General features: G+C 38.1%; 1 pseudogene; it reads right to left on the minus strand.

Annotated features, from left to right (window-relative positions):
- Positions 1-4,073: 4,073 nt before the first annotated feature.
- LOC149172328 (lysine-specific histone demethylase 1 homolog 3-like) overlaps positions 4,074-18,168 on the minus strand; it is a 72,007-nt pseudogene continuing 57,912 nt past the window's right edge.

Genomic DNA, 18,168 nt, shown 5'->3' on the forward strand with positions numbered 1-18,168 from the left:
TTTTGACTCATGGTATTGGCTAAGGCTCTAACTATATAAGGAGGTGAAGATCAAATTGCTAAGTGTGCATGTGAAAGGGTTTTTTATGAATACTTCAATATGAAGTATATTTCATTTGTAAGGGCCATAGTTGACACATAGATCTGAAATAATTATGCACCGATGAATACAATGATGGATCAGGATCATGAGACCTGAAATTAATTTCCATTGTATGATCTACTCATGGATTGACTAGATCTAAGTATTGACGCATGTTTTTATCTCTGAATATTATGATCTGGGTCTTTATGAAGTTCTGAAGAGTTGTACAATTTTAGGTCAAAATTTATAGATCTGTACGTAGGTTGGTCTTGGTTAAGTCGTTGTTAGGTCGCTATAATACTAGTGATTCCCCCATTACTATTGTCATTGTAGCACTTATTGTTCTTTTTGTGCCCCTATTGTCCCCATATTGTTATTATTGTGCCCCATAGAAGCCCACTATTGTTATTGTTGTGCCCTTATATTATTATTGTTATGTCGGCTTTGATTATATTGTGACCCCTTAGACTCCTATATATAGAAAGGAGGTTTTGTCATTTGTATCATCTAAGAATTATTCATTTGTGTAATGTAAAGGAGGTTTCCCCCTTGAAGAGGCTGATTTTGAAGTCATTGATCTATCTTTTCTTCTATTTTGTGAGCTAGTTGCATAACAAACTCCACAAAATAAACAACTTAAACTTATAATTCTTAGAAATCTCTACCAAATTTTGGGTAAAAGAACCATTTCCTCCTACACCAATTAAACCTAACATTGAATCGTTCGAAGCATTTGTTTCCCTATACTAGCTAGCGAGAGAGAATAGTAGAGTGCAATGAATGTGCCATTATTGGTTCAATTCATATCTAAGGAAAATTATCAGGACTTGTCATAATTAAATATTGATTACCAACCAATCCTCAACCCAAGGTTAACTACTTCCTTCACTTGTCATCCCTGAGTTAGAGTTTTATCCATGGCACATTCAGACAATGGCTCATTGTATTATTCTTATTACCAAGGCCACGTGAATATCATTACATGCAAAGAAAGAGGACCCACATGTCAATTTTTTTGTTGCTTGTTCAATCTGTGAGCATGACACCCTCAAATCTAAAACACTTTAAACCCCAACCATGGAGTTGTTGTAGTAATAATCTTATCCATCCACCCACGTTACAAACAAAAACTTGTAGGTTCAACGCACTCAATCCAATGGAGATGGTAGTTTCCAAATTTTGAAAGAAAACAACATCCATCTACATGAATACATAATACATAGATGTTTTTTAAAGAGATGGTAGTTTCTAGCTTTCGGAAGAAAACAATATTCATTTATCTGAATATATAGATGGTTTTTAAAGAAAATAAATAGCTAGTTGTGTAGATCTAGCTCGAGGGTTTGGTGAACAATCCCTTTTCCAACAGTATAGATTCAAGTATCTGTGAACAATCCCTTTTCCAATGGTATAGATTCAAGTATCTAGAAACCCTTTCCCCAACTGCAGAGGTTCAGTCTCCAAAAACATGTGATATTAGATATTTGACATGTGATATTATCATCACAATTGTCATCTAAAAGATGTTAGAGATGATGTCTGAAACTAAATTTAAAGAGTCAATTTTTATGGGTGTCTACTATAATTTAGTTGTAGGAATGTGCCTATGTGTCATTTTTAGAGGATTAAAAATTTGGGACTGAACCATGCCAAGGTACTTGGATTTCAGATCTTTTTCCAATGATTCATGCAGTAAAAAATGAGTCGAAATTGTTCATTTTGATTTTACAGATGGATTCACAAATAATAAATCTGTAGAGTATATGGATCATGTTGTTTCAATCCTTGAAATTCTCACTGGATTCCAATAAAAAATATGTCAGTAAGCCCTTCCATGGCAAACAACCAGTGTGATGTGGGAATTAATGATGGGTAAATTCTAGGTCTGCCACTGGAAAGTCATAATCTTACAAGGATTTTTGGTTTTGTGTAAATGTAGAAAACCATAGGCCTATGAAATTTAGAGTGCCCACACTGCAGTACATGAATGCATGGGATTTTTACATGATAGGATTTGGGGTCCAGTCCTATGGAGCCTTCTTACATTGCATTTCATGCCCTGTATTTGAACACTATGCTATACCACCTCCGTGAAAAATATCTTCATTTCTTTGGTTGGAACTCGAAAGAATTTAATTTCAATGAATCCTTTCTGGAATACCTTCTGACACAGTTGTCTCAAGGTTTATTCAATTTTCTACTAGTGTGTGAATAGACATAGAGAGGGTGGATGAGGTTGAGCAGTGCGTGGAAAACATTATGGTCCTAATGATTCTAGAGAGGAAGGTGAGTCACCTGAAAAGGAAGCAGAGTTAAGAGGAAAACTTGATCCAAAACAAAAACTAGTAAATGGGTATGATTTACTAGTGGCATTTGAAAATGAAATAATAAGATCTGAAGAGAATGATGTTATGTCTGCCCTTTATATGTATATCACCACTGAAAAATTAGGACTCGGTAATGAACTTCGATTAGAATGATATGTAGATGCAAATATAATGATAAATTGATGATCTGTCATGTCAAATGCAAAGGTATTATAAATGACTGAAAGGCATCTCTAGCAAAAAAACAAGATGATTAATTGAATATCCCGACCTTAATTCTTAGGTCAGTTACAGGTTGGGAAGATGAGCTGAAATTATGAGGCAACAATTCATCTCCACCATCATCAAAAGTGGGCCCATCATTCAAGTCAAAATCTCTCAGAACACATGAAGCTCCAAGGGATGATGCACTGGTGTCAGTCTTCAAAGTCAATCCAAAATTTTTAGCACTGATACCAAGAGGCATTTTGATTAGTTCATTCTCCCCACTATCATCAATGCGATTCAATTCTAAATATGACTTCAAAGGACTACAAGGCCTGGTAAGAGAAAAAGTTTCAACGATTGAAGATATAAAATCTTTTCCGCTCATATCTCTGCATCCAAAGCTTGTTGATGGTTCACATATTTGAGAAGATAAATGCGTTGTTATTACCCCATCTTCAGATGTTTTCTCATAAGCCACATTAATATCAATATATAATGAATCTCTATTTCCTTTTCCAATTGAATTAAATGCATCAAAATATGAAATTGGTATTTTGGAGACATGACGCTAAAGATAAATTATTTCTGTAGGTTGTATTGGTCAAAAAGCACTTGTTTGCTCTAGATCCTTTCTAGCCTAGTTCTCCTATGCTTTGCACTAGATTTATTGAAGGAATGAAAGGTCACCTTTAACTAGCAACCACTACAATTGGTGTTGCTAAGCCAGTGCACGATACAGTAAGGGGAACAAAAGCACTTGTGTAAGGCACAACTAATAAACGAGATGTTGATGTGGATAGTGTTGCATCATAATGAACTACTTCATCCAGTTCAATAGGTTAATTTATGTCAAAATCATGTATTTCTGATGATTGCTTCCATCATACTTTCGTAGAGGGATGGTAAGTTTCCATAATTTGGTCAGAAGAATGTAGTTCATCTCACCATGCACTTTGTACTGTTGTTTTGAAATATAATTCTTGATGTTCTACAAATGTTGAAGATACAATTGTAATGCTTTGTGGACCATCATAACAAATATTAGAAGATACCTTTGAAAGCTCATTATGTTTTATTTGAAATTTCCTTTCAATGTCACAAATATCAAGAATATTACAAGATCCCATCTCTGTAGCAACATGTTTCTTGTCATAACTAGTAGTCACACCGATTCCTTTATTTTCTACTTCTCCATATGCCACATTTTACTTTGGTTCCATGCACTCTCTTTTTTCAATTAGAGTTTCCTGACTATCATCCTTATATGTGATGCTCCTGGCAACAGGAAGATGTTCATTACCTTTGTGTTCACCCTTCCCTTGGTCTTCATGTTCAAGTACATAGTTAGAATGATGTTCCTTTGCATCAAGGACATTAGTACTTTTATTTTTTTCATAAGACAAAATTATATCCTCTACATCTTTATCAAGCAACTTATTATAGCCAGATTACTTGTCATGGCCCTCTTATTTTGCCAACCTTGTTTTCCACTTGATGTGTAATTTGCACAAAATCATTGTCAAAAAGGCCTGAATGACAATTATTTGGCTCCCTAACATCAGAATTGGAGGCCCCTGTGCATGGAACATATCCTTCACTTGGATTTTCTTGGTTTTCATTTCCAACCTCTTTTTCCTTTTCCAAGCAGTGTTCACTACTTCCTTGGTTGTCTCCTTGTACACTAATTCCCCTGACATGTACCTTTTCTTGTTGTAAATTAACTGCATCCTGTATTTGGTGTCCACCAAGTCCCTCTTGTTCGTCTCTTCTCTCTAGTTCAGATTGTTTTTCACAGTCTGAATCCAATCCATCTTTTCCTCTGATGTACAGTTCTTCAACATCATAACATAACTCATCCCTTGGTTGTTCCCCACCCCTGTTTGAACATGAGTGCTCTTGTATTATGTCTTCAATAAGGCCCTTTATACCATCCCCTACCATAGCAACATTTCCAGTTTCCAAAGCCCTCATAGAGGAATTCAAAGCATCCTCCTTTTTACCAGTAAATTCCACATTTTGAAATGTATCCAAGTTGGTTCTAGAAGCATCTCGATGATCCATGGAATAGTGATCATTCTTTTCTTTCTTCATATTCAACACATTTTGACCTACTACATCATCACTCTGAGGTGAATTGAGTTTGGATCCATAACCTGATAAACCATCCTGGCCTAAATTCTCTCATGTTCTCATGAAATTTGTTACAAAATTGCCTACAACATTTGCATTCTCATCTTTTGAGATTTCAGTCACAACTATGCTTGCCAGTAAATTCATCCCACATTCATCCATGCTACTATTTTTTCTTGAGAATGGATAGAGAAGCCTTCATTGGTACCTTTTGAGTTCTCACTAGGTTCATAGTATTTTCTTCTTTCTATCTCAATAGTCCCCTCTGCCAAGTCTTCCTTTCGCTCTTCCCTTTCACCAAGGTCTGAAGATAAAATTTGAGCTGTATTGCACATTTAAAACATTTTTTTTACTATTTTCACTATTAATGTTGCACTACTCAATAGGTATAGCACTTACGGATATCGTTTTATTTATTTAGAAATCCTCCATATTAACCTCTGGAGAGGAATTACCATAAAAAATAATATTTTGTTCTTTTATCTTCCCATGTTGCACATCTTGTTTTTCTTTCTATCAAGGAGAAAGCCCATGGTTCCTAGGAATTGCTTTATCTGCATTCAATAATTTACAGTTCTAGTAGGGCTTTGGGATGGGTTAGGAAGTCTTAGTATCAAGTATCAACCTCTGAATGCTATCCCCTCGAGCAATATTTATTCCCTTGTCAAATAATTTTCTAGAGTGTGAGTCTTTCTCACCTGATGTATTTCTACTACATAACTATGCTTTCCCAACCATGGATTCTTCGTGGCTCCCTGATAGAAGTGAACTCTGGACACTTTTGATTGAAATATTACGTGGTGAACTAGAAAAGAGGACTTATTACTAACTAAACATACCATAGAACTTTGAGTATCTTCTTTTTTGAACTGGACTAGCAACTTTTGCAAATATATAATGAATCAAATACAAACTTTCCTCTTAACTGTAAAATCAAGAAGCAAATTTCCTTTTTTATTTATCAAAAAAACATTGTTGGAACATGAACAAATTGATTTGTTCATTTAAAACATTCAAGGGATCTAGGATCAACTATATCATTAAAACAATAGCATAAGAAAAAAAAATCAAAAAAGAATGACAAGATGTGGTGAAGTTTCAATGTCTTTACCAGATTGTTGTACTGCAATCATATCAGTTGAAGCAATCAGTAGCAACCGTACATAGTGGCACAAGAGTTGTGTCCCATCTTTTCCCATGGAATCTTGTTTGCCCCATGCAAAAGGAAAAAATAGATATTCCCTTAGTCCACTATAACATAAAGTTGCATTCTTCACCCATGTTTCTTTCTAATATTTTTTCAACAACACCTTTAATGTCATTTTCAAATCAAGAACTAAATACAATTACAATTATATTAAAGTTTGACTTGTTTAGGATGTAGAAGTACTCAAATATAGAGTAACCGAGTACAAAATGAAAACAAATTTATAATAATAGGGTGCATGAGGCTTCATTACACTTTTAACATGAAGAATATAGAGATAATAAATCAAAAGTTCCTAAATTCACAAACCATGCTAGTTTAATATGAACTATCAACTCAATTAGAAAATTGGAAATTTATGGAGAGGGAATGAGAGAAATTTAATGCCACATGACAATAGCCATCCAACACTTCCCTCTGAGTTGATTAGAGGAAAATCAATGCATAACAAATTCTAAAGAGACACACAATTTATTTATCTATAAATAATGGAATGCCACTGATGAAATTTGAAATAAACTCATAGTATTACAATCTCCTTGCAAAATGAAATGACAAGGTAATCCTTGATAATTGATTTCAAATCCATTAGATGAACTTGTAATTTTTTTTAGGAAAATGCATTTAGCATACCAGGATCCATATGTTGAGAATGCCAAGCCTTTCTTTTGTGCCAGCAAAAGCCTTCATAGTAGCAGCAGGTAGCTACAACATCTTCTTTGCTAAACATAGACACCCAGTTGTTGTCTTTGCATTTCCAAACATGTCTTGAAGTAAAGCATATTTTCTCAAAGGATTTTGTTCCCCATTAAGAGATCCTTTTCAAAGAACATTGGAAATCTCTCTCACATCAAGCCTCTTAACCATGTCCCTCACTTCACTTCTTTCACTATCAGACTGCCTTTGTGCAACAACCATAGCCTCAGCCTCTGCCATGGAGTCCCTATTTTCTAGAATGTCAATGCTTCAGACAGCTTCTCGAAGACCACTCATCAGTGCACCACCAACAATATCTAGATGCTCTTTATAGGTTGCCTCCCCAGCAAAGAATAAACAATTTTCTATAGGCCTGCCCAAAACATCATAGTCCTCTTGATCCCAGATCTTTTTCTTACAGATGCATCGGAATTACATATACCAAATTTAATTAACCATGGAACATAAAATCACATAAACAAAGCGGAAAATAATAAGAAGAACACAAAAAAATGATGACACAATGATTTGATTACGGAGTTGATCTAGTTTGGACTACATCTCCAAGCCCTGCTCAATAGTGGGGAGGCCTTCTTTGTATTAGTGGAATAAAAGAGATAAAAGTACAACAACAAGAAATTATAACCCTTATACCTCCAAGCTAATAGATGGGTAGAGAATAGAGAGCGCATATTTGGAAACAGAGAAAATCACTAAACTCCTGGCGAAAAATAGTGCAAAAATGCATATCGAAACTCCCAATTTCAATAATCGAGCCTTCTGCAACCTTCTCGGAACCTCCCTACTACTCAAGGAAATGTTTCGGCCTGCTACCAGGGTTGGGGTCTATTGTATGCAGTAAAATCTATGTATTCGGCCAATCCTCCCCTGCCTTTTTCCCAACACAAACAGTTGTACATATAAGCATGGCGACATCCCTCAAAATCAGGGCAGTTCTAAAATAAGAACCCAAGTTAGCAGGCGGAATCGGGTCGGAAGGATTCACGGAAACAACCTTATCAAAATAGTGAAGCCCTTTCCAACAAGGCTACCCATTTCAATTGTGCATGAATCTTGGTGGCGGGTTTATCGACGCTTCCAGCTTATCAACGGAAAGTCCAAGCCAAGGATATAGGAATCATGTGATAACCATGGACCCGACAAGAGTGTTAACCATAGAACATAATATTTCACGTTCCGTAACCCCATCGAAATAGTAATCAACATGAAACCATCAGCATAAGGGTCTAGCATTCTGCAACATCTGCAGACCCACCAAGTTTATTAATCACAATATATAACATTTCAGGTCCGACCTTCCATCACAATATCGCAATCGGCGCCTATTGTGAAATTGCAATCGACACTTTTCGCCAGGGCCTTTTGTAACACCATCCTCGTTCCTGCGATTTGCGGTATGCGATAAAGTCGCTTCGCAACTAGGTCTTCGCCAAGGTCGATATATCCTTTGTTTTTCCTCCTTTGACTTGCGATATGCGATATAAGAATCGCAGTCGGCAACGCCATGGGCCGATTCTCCTTAAGCCGCTCCTCCTTTTCACCAATATGTGATATGCGGGGCCCAATGGAAACCTGCCACGTGGCGCTCCCTCATTCGTTGAAACTTTTCCATGTCATCTTCTCCCTACTAACTAGAAAAGTCAAACTCAAACTTTGATTTTCTCTAACTTTGTCATTTGGTGTTTCTGAGAAAACTAGTGTCTTTTCGATCTGCTGGTCCCACTAAGATTGGTAGCTATCTCAGAAACAAAAAATCAAAGCAATTTGTGATTTCCTTTATGTATGATAGGTAAGAGAGAAGCAAAGGGGACCAACTTGGATCTTCTGCTTGATTCCTTGCTTGATTTCTCTCTCCCTTGATAGAGCTTGCAACTCCTCTCCTACTTGTCCCGCTTTAGTGAATACTTGTAGAGACCAAGTATCAAAACACCATCAAAGTGTCTCGATCTATAATATCATAAACAATGCAGAATCAGAAATACATTGAACATACAATTGCATTCACAAATACACGATTGTATGGAGGAAAACTCAAAGAACTTTATTAATAATAGAAGAGAGGATTACAACCCAACTGTCTGATCCAGTATCATCCTCCCAGCATCAAATCCCTCTTCACCTCATGAAAAGCAAGATCACCCAACAATATAATGTTCCTTCTCAAAGAGAAACCAACAACACTTCCTTGCAAATTACAAAATTCTAGCCTCTAGATCTCTCAGATGAGGGATCCATTTATAGATGTCTTGCAAGGGTGTGAGTCAGCTCTGGGTTTTTGATTAGTTTCATTCCACTGATATTTCTTGGTTCCACTTGGAGATTTCATTGATCTCTTACTCATCCCTAGGCGAATTCAGAGAGGCAAGTTTCATAGGAAAAGTTTCTAGAAGATTCCATGAGCATCCACTTAGCAAACTGTCTCAACCATTTGTCCATTCTCGCTCATCGCACCCTATAGAAGGCCTCTTCAGTATGCATTGCACATGGCTAGTGTAGGAGCCAGTATGCATCGCACCTTGACAGTGGAGCAGTCATTATGGTCCAGTTTTGAGTAGTTTTTCACGTGGAACTTCTGGGAAATGATGTAATTAGTTGACCATGATCCTTTAGGGTATGAAACAACACTTTTAGGGTTAAAGAGCCCTTGGTTTATCGACATATGTGATTGGGGTTGAAGTGCCCAAATATTTCTATAACAGTTGCCCCCTAAAGCATGAGGTCGTAAATCTTTTGATGTCAGGTGAAATGCTTTATCATGAGGATCCGAGGAATTCGAACTGGAAGGTGACCTGTATAAGATACAATAAAATACATCATAATCATATTATTTTCATGATCTAGCTGAGGCGGGCACTCCCATGCTCAGCTTTATAAATTTATTTTTATGTACATAGAATAGATAATCGTCTGTAGCTGAAGATTGGTGATTCTTCACATGAAGGGTCATCGTCCTTGGCTTGCATGACCATCTATGTAGCTTCTATGTACATTTGATGTCTTTATATTCCCGAATATATCGCAGCCCGGATGGATGAAACTAGATCCAGGGTCTTCAAACTCGTTCAATCTTCGCTCGATGTATAAGTCGATGCATGTGAAAAGATGTCCTGAAGTCGAACATGGAAAGACATCGCTTGATTACCAACCAATGATGTGAGTTGTTAATAGGCGCAAGAGGAATCACCGATAATGTTAATGACCCTCAAGGTACTGCAGTACAATCCACGTGGTGTGAATATATGAGCCGATGTTGAACACCACGTAAAATCTTTCTGTCGAAGGCCATTGATGTAAACTTGTCGCCGGAAGTGAGAAACTTGCCATTGAGGCATGCAAGCTTCAAAGTACTGAAAGGGTTCTTTCTAAGTCAACTTCTTGGATAATGAGTTGATGTCGACAAGAAGTGACCCATCGTAGGAGGGCCTTAATGTATCCCATATCTACGACATGAAACGAAGCAAATGATTTTTGGAGGTAAAAACGATCTGATGATACAAGGTTCAGGAATGGTGGTCATGAAAAATGGAGAGTGAAGGTATTACAGTGGATGAGGCATTAGCTAGGCGGTAAATTCTCTGAATGACTTCTCTTGAACATATCGGCGACACTGAAATGGATTGGTAGCATTAACCCCAAAAGATGGATGGTATGGAGGACCCATGGTGATATGACCGGTGAATGGAATAAACCAACCCGACTCAATCATGGTGATGGAGTGAAAGTGTCATGTTCAAGAGCGATCTGCTACCAATAAAATTCTTCAATTTTTATTCCCTTTTTCCCCAGTCATTACTGACCAGTACCTCTTTATTTTTGTCAAGCTTGAGGAGGATAACATATTCTTGTTCTATAATTTTCCCTTCGGACAAACCTATCGCTATGTTTTAGCGAGCCTAACGACAGTGAAACTCGTTCTTGTCTGGGTGGACAAGTTTGTTGCTATTGTTTTAACGAGTTTAACGACAAAGATAACTCGGTCCTTTTCATGTTTAGAGAGTTTGAAAAGGGACGAAAAGGAAACTCCAACAATCCTTTTTCGTAGCATAATCCCTTAAGTTTGAAAAAGTATAAAATAATACGAAAGGGATGACTTTTCGATTGCTTTAACAAGCCGAAAAAGACAAGTGCTCGATCTTTTTGTGGGATGATCCCTTTAGGTCCAAAAATATTAAAATGTAGAGGAGGGATGGCACTTCCCCTTACTTTAACGAGCTAGAAAGGCCAATAGCTCGGCAATCTTTTCATATTTAACGAGTCTAAAATGAGCTTAAAAGAGACTTGTTTTTTAGGAATGAGTGGTGTTTTCGGGTAGAAACTGGTTCCAAGTAAGTTTGGAACTTCTCAAAACAAGGCAGTGTGAAGAGGGTGGCTAACAGAACCACTCGTCGCAGCTGTTCCTCAAAAGGGTAAACAATCAAGTGGAAGTGTATGATCAACCAAAAGAATGGAGGTGATGGAAGAACACAACCAAGGCTCAAAAGGCTGATATCATGGCAATCATAGAGGTTGTTTACTGAAGGTGGATTTATTTTTAACGAGCTTGAATCAGGAGAAACTATGCTGAGTGGCGGGTTTATTTTTTAACGAGTTTGAACCTTTGGAAACATTGCTCATTAGCAGGTTTACTTTTTAACGAGCTTGAACCTTGCGACAACATTGCTCATACCAGTCGTTTAAAAGATGTCTCTCATTGGTAGGTTCATTTTTTTTAGCAAGCTTGTACCATGAAAAACATTTCTCGTTGCCTTTTTATATAGGCTAGAAATGACCAAACTACAAAGCTAACTACACCAAAAGCTAAGGAACTACTGAGGTTAGGTAGGATAGTTTTGTCTCTCTAGACAAAACACTTCCTTTGCTTTGTCCATGCGCTACAGACAAAGGTGAATGGTGGATCAGACTAATCACCTAACCTAAGAAGTTGAACTAAAAGCTAAAAAGCTAAAAGAACGCTAAAAAGCTAAAAAATGAAATTGGTCGATTTTCGCTTGCATAAAAAGGTTTGCATGCCCCCAGGCATCGAGAAAAGGAGAGTGTCCAAGTAACCATATGGAAGTCACTGCGGTTAGGCAGAATTGTTTCTGTTAGTGGTTAGACAAAAACACTTCCTTGGCTTTGTCCACATAGTGGACAAAAGTGAATGGTGTTTCAGACCAATCACATGACCTACGAGGAAATGGCTGTTTCAGACCAATCACATAACCTACAAGGAAATGGCTGTTTCAGACCGATCACATAACCTACAAGGAAATGGTGTTTTAGACCAATCACATAACCTACAAGGAAATGTCTGTTTCAGACCGATCACATAACCTACAAGGAAATCTATCTTTTCAGCTGGGTTTGTCTGCCGAAGCGGACCAGGGTGCATGCCCCCTAAGCTTCGTTACATTCATCGGACTACTTGCCGCAATCAGGTGGATGGAATGAAGGTTGAAGAGACACTCTTGATGCAAAGAGACCATTTAGGGTTGATGTTTGACTTGAAGTTGTGTTTGAACCGGGAAATGAAAGATGGTCAATAAACTATACCATTTTGCCTTCATGCGGGAAACATATCACTCGAAAGAATGTGGAAACAATAGCTTCCATGCTATATATATAGTCGTGTCCAAGAAGTAGATTGTAATCTAATGGTCCTTGGACTACCATCACGTTCAAGTGAATGGTTTTCCTTTTCAAAGTTATCGACAACTTCAGAAGAATCCCTAATGGTCGACTGGTTCCTTTGTCAAAGGCTGATAAATTTTGAGTAATAGGCATAAGCAATGGTGAACCAAGCACTTTCCAAGAAGTTGAGGAAAGGATATTCGCTGAAGCCCCTTCATCTATGATAGTGCTAGACACGATCATTTTGTAAACTTGTACTATGATTCGGAATGGTACATTAGATGGAAGGCGGGGTCTTGCTAGTTGATTCCAATCAAAGGAAATGACTAGATTGCTTGGAGGGGGTATCGGATAAACGGTTGAATGAACCCCTTGAACTGGGGGACTTTCCTCCTGTTGTAAAGGAATAGGTGGATTGCCCCCAAGTTCATTAGACTTTGTATTAACAAAAAGAATTTGAACGGTATCGTTCTCATTCCCTTTGGAAATTGTATCATTTGAAGGTGGACCTTCTGAAGGCAAGACTGGGTCGACTGCCATCTCGACTTGTTGACTTTGGATCGGTATGGATTTAGAAGGTTCACTCTCAACAATAGGCGTTTTGACCAACAATTGAGTTATGTTATTCGGATTTTCTACTAGCAATGGACTTGGTAAGAGTTTCTTGTATCCAGGTGGAAGTTGCTGTGGTGAAGCAGGACGATTATGCAAGATTCTCTTGGCCTCATCTAGAAAAGGACAATGGGGAAGGTGATGGTCTCCTTCACATAATAGACATGGAGTTTTGACCTTTCTTTCTTGTCCAGGACTTTCATTTTCACTAGTTGATGGTGTGCTATCAACCTGATCGTCAAAGGTTGATGACACTAGACGGTGTGAACGGGGAGACCATTCTCTCAAGATCCACGAAATGCAAGGACAATCTCAATGAAAATGGTTTCCTTTGCAAATAGACAAGGATATCTAGGAGATTTAATGTGTAGATTTTCACCAGATGATTCATTGTTTCCCCCTTGCTTAACTGAATTCTTCTTCTTTTTCTCCTTCCCTTTCTTCTTCTTCTCAGCCACCTGGTTACTAGCATCGCTACTTTCACCAAGCGAAGAGGAAGAAGGGGAGGGAGAAACAAATGAAGTAGAAGGTGAAGGGTCAACTTCAGTATCAGCTGGTTGCTGATTCGATTACTGAGAAATCACGGTATTTTGAACGACAGAGGTTGAGAATAGCCATACTGGCAGGCCAATTATGATTCCTGGAAGGGACAATGTAGCCATATACGAAGCACCAATATCTCCCCAAGAAGAGAAAGGACTAGGATTCCCCCCAAGAGGGATTCCTTGATTGGTGGGATCCATTATCTCAACCTAAGATCAATGAAGGAATAAGGATGTTATTCCGAAAATAAATTTTAATGACGCTTTGACACAACTCTACTTTTTCAATTTGTAAGAGTCGAGAAAAAGCTAAAGATGACGCTAGTCGCCTTCGATTTTTAATGAGCCTGAAGTGACATGTGCTCAGATGGACCTTTTCTTTTAAGGAGTCGAAAAGGAATGAAGTGACTACTTTGGAGATCTAGATAGAGGGATTACCAAATGAATCACAAAATTGCAATATAAACCTTGGTGGTAAATTAAAGAGAAATTACCAAGGACTTATGTACGGCAATCAATCTTCCCGAATGTTGTTTTCAATGCAGTGCGATCGATAGGGCGACATACATGGCTTCCTATGGATAAAGGATATCAGCCTATTGTGGTCCCCCAATATATACTCGATGGTACGGGGAGTACAAGTCCATGCTAGCACTTGTCGTATCAAAGAGGAGGAATCACCCAACCTTTGATGAAAACGATAGTTACTAGGTTTTACAACGCCGGAACATGTCTCTAGCCTAGACTTCTAGATGTGTTTCGTTAGATTCCAAAGCGTTTTTATGTTCATTGAGATTTATTTTAGTGTTGATATTGTTTAGAAGTTTGTCTTTCAAGGTTCATTGTGTGATGTAGATGTAAAATTCCTAAATATGCAATCTAAAATGATAAACAATCATTTATTTTCTTTTAGTAATGAAAATCCTAGCTACTAAGGAAAGAAGATTATGATTCTTTCAACAGAGAGCAAAGAGCACACACTAAATGCACTTTTCTTAAATCATTTTCGCACACAGTATAAATGCAAATGCAAATTCATGTATTTGTTTTTCGTTTCCTTAATGTGAGAATGCAAAAAAGGAAAACTAAGTATAGATCTGAACTATTTTCCTCAAAGCGACATTTCGACAATTTCTTTTCAAAATGAAAGGAAGACTAAACGACACTTTCCGATTTTGAATAGAAAACTGCTTTCGACACTTCAAATATTAATAATTCAAATCCAATACAATGACAAAAGTAAAATCGACTATCTAGAGGAGGAAGACTTTACGACACTCTTATTTTTGACTCAAAATGACGATTACAACACTTTTGCATCAAAAAACGACAGTTCGATTTAAGCTACTTTTTGACTAGGGATCATAAATGATGGAAAAATACATAAAAACATTTACTAATCCTAATCAATGGAGGCTAAACAATGTAAAGGGAGGAGACTTCAACAATGAGATACTGATCATAAGCAGCAAAACAACTGAATAGAGCTGAAAATAAGGAGGAAAAACCCAAATTTCAAAGAGAGAAATGGTATTACTTAGTCATTGCACCTGTGCTTCTTAGAAACAGGGATGCATCTCACCTGCTACACACTGGAGGTGCGATGCATACTGGTTTCCAGTTACAGACAGTGCGATGGGCCAGGGAGTGAAACTCAGGTGGGTTTTTGCCCAAATTTGCAGCTAAGTTCAGTGATTTAGGCTGAGCTATTATGAACAGTCAAGAGAAAAGCACAGGGGTATGATCTTAGGAGGTTATTGAGCTACCACAAGGGCATTTAGAATGCTTGTAAGTCATATGTTCAGTTCATAAACCAACCCGGACATTGACTGAAGCAACATTCATCTACTTTGCAATTGCATAGCAAGAGCAGTTTGAAGGCTATCTGGCTAACTTCAGGCTTCGTCTATAGTTTATAAAGCAAACAACAAATACAAACAAACAAACTATTTGTTCCCTAGTGGAGTCCTTGTTTCCAGAAAAACTAGTGTCTTTTCGGTCTGCTAGTCCCACTAAGATTGGTAGCTATCTTAGAAACAAACAATCAAAGCAATTTGTGATTTCCTTTATGTATGATAGATAAGAGAGAAGCAAAGGGGACCAACCTGGATCTTCCGCTTGATTCCTTGATTTCTCTCTCCCTTGATAGAGCTTGCAACTCCTCTCCTACTTGTTCCGCTTTAGAGAATACGTGTAGAGACAAAGTAACAAAACACCATCAAAGCATCTCGATCTATAATATCATAAACAATGCAGAATCAGAAATAAATTGAACATACAATTGCATTCACAAATAACAAGATTCACAAATACACGATTGTATGGAGGAAAACTCAAAGAGCTTTATTAATAATAGAAGAGAGGATTACAATCCAACTGTTTGATCCAGCATCATCCTCCCAGCATCAAAGCCCTCTTCACCTCATGAAAAGCAAGATCACCCAACAATACAATGTTCCTTCTCAAAGAGAAACCAACAACACTTCCTTACAAATTACAAAATTCCAGCCTCTAGATCTCTCAGATGAGGGATCCATTTATAGATGTCTTGCAATGGTGTGAGCCAGCTCTGGGTTTTTGATTAGTGTCATTCCACTGATAGTTCTTGGTTCCACTTGGAGATTTCATTGATCTCTTACTCATCCCTGGGCGAATTCAGAGAGGCAAGTGTCATAGGAGAAGTTTCTAAAAGATTCCATGAGCATCCACTTAGCAAACTATCTCAGCCATTTGTCCATTCTCGCTCATCGCACCCTACAGAAGGCCTCTTTAGTATTCATCGCACTTGGCTATTGTAGGAGCTAGTATGCATCACACCTTGACAGTGGAGCAGTCAGTATGGTCTAGTTTTGGCCAGTTCAGAGTAGTTTTTCAAGTGGAACTTCTGGGAAATGATGTAATCAGTTGACCATGATCCTTTAGGGCATGAAACAACACTTTTAGGGGTTAAAGAGCCCTTGGTTTATCGACATATGTGATTGGGGTTGAAGTGCCCAAATATGTCTATAACATCTGGACTCAGATTTGAGTGTCGTTCACACCGTTGGAATCAGGATGACGAGCACTTTGATCTGATGCTAAGTTTATCCAGATTCTACCAATTTTAGTTTTGAGCCTTTTACCATGCCACTGGTACTTTTTGAAGATCCACCTGGATCAATCCTCCCTACTAAGAGCTTTTGGACCACCAAAATACTTTCCAGTCAATTGATAAGTGAGGAAATTGCTGCCTCACTTTTTCCTTCTCCATCCATCAAGCTTTTCTTGGATGCATTCCTTTGAAGCTAACACAGATCTACTCCACATATCCCTATTGTGAATATCTAGTCCTCTGGTTGAGTGTGATATCTTCGGGCAACTTATTTTGATATTCAGGTGAAAAATCATCCACTGTAGGAATCTGTGCAACCTCCTTGGTATCCATAATCAATGGAGGTTCATAAAGCTTCAGTTTTTCCACATTTACCACGGAGTACATTTGCATATAAGCGGGCAAATCAAGATGAAAAGCATTGTATCCAATCTTTGGAAATATGGTGAAGGGACCATATATAATGGGTATCAGTTTCTTCCCTTCTCCCTTCATCCTATCTTTGTTGATATGGAGCCATACCTTGTCCCCAACTTGAAACTGATGGTAAACTCGGTGCTTATCATGTCAAGCTTTATACTGAGCTTGACTCTTCTCCAATTGCTCCTGCACTGCCTAATGAGTTACTTGTATCCTCTGAATGAACTTCTGCACCTTTTCCCTATCATCTTGTCCACAACCATCCTCCTTTTTCCCAAAGACCATGTCCAATAGATCTCTGGGTAGATAGCCAAAACATGTCTCAAACGGTGAGCTCTATGTAGATGAATGTGTTGCTTAATTGTATGCATGTTGCACATAAGGAAGTTGTTCATCCCACAACTTGGGATGTTTCCCACAATAGCCTTGCAATAAGTGTACCACGGTACATTTGACAACCTCTATCTGTCCATTGGTCTGTGTATGAAATGTCGTACTTATGTTAGAAAATTATATATTACAAAGTAATGGAACACATAAAATATTGCAGAAATATAAACACAGAAAAAGCATAAAACAAGAGAGACACAGATATATGTGGTTCAACTAGTTTGGGCTACGTCCATGGAGAAATAGCCAGTCCTTCTTTTGTTATATTATCCAGCAAACTGAAGAGATACAACCTACATCAGACCCGTTGTGACTCCCTCTTCGCTCTCAATCTCCTCTCTCTTCCTCACTCAGAGTACAGATATCCATAGATGCAATACAATTCCCTCACATATAGTGAGGGGTTGCCTTCTAGGGAAAAAAACCCTAAATTAAACATAACTTCTACCATCAGATCATCTGCCTAATGAACGGCCTAGATTGACTAGAAATTACTATACTTTTAAAAGGCAATTTTACATCTATTTTTAGCTTCAGGGGCACTGCCCCCAAACCCCTGCCAGGAGACCGCTAGCCCCCAGACCCCCCAGCGAGGGGGGATTAGCCCCCCCGGACCCCCACGGGGGTGACAAGGCCCCCCCCCGCACCCCCTGTGTGGAGGGTTGTAAGTCTTCCTGGGGTATACATCTGGCTGAAACCTTTGAATACAGAAGATAATCTGTTAGGGTCCCACCCTAACCCCCTTATTTATGTAGTAGGATTGAGTCATAGTTATAGTTGAGTAAGGAGTCAATAAAGCCCATATTAATAATTGTAAGTGGTCAATCCGCA

The sequence above is a fragment of the Pinus tabuliformis genome, chromosome 4_2 (assembly GCF_031772625.1).
Source record: "Pinus tabuliformis cultivar Carrire ecotype Pingquan chromosome 4_2, CPIR1, whole genome shotgun sequence".
NCBI classification, from domain to species: domain Eukaryota; kingdom Viridiplantae; phylum Streptophyta; class Pinopsida; order Pinales; family Pinaceae; genus Pinus; species Pinus tabuliformis.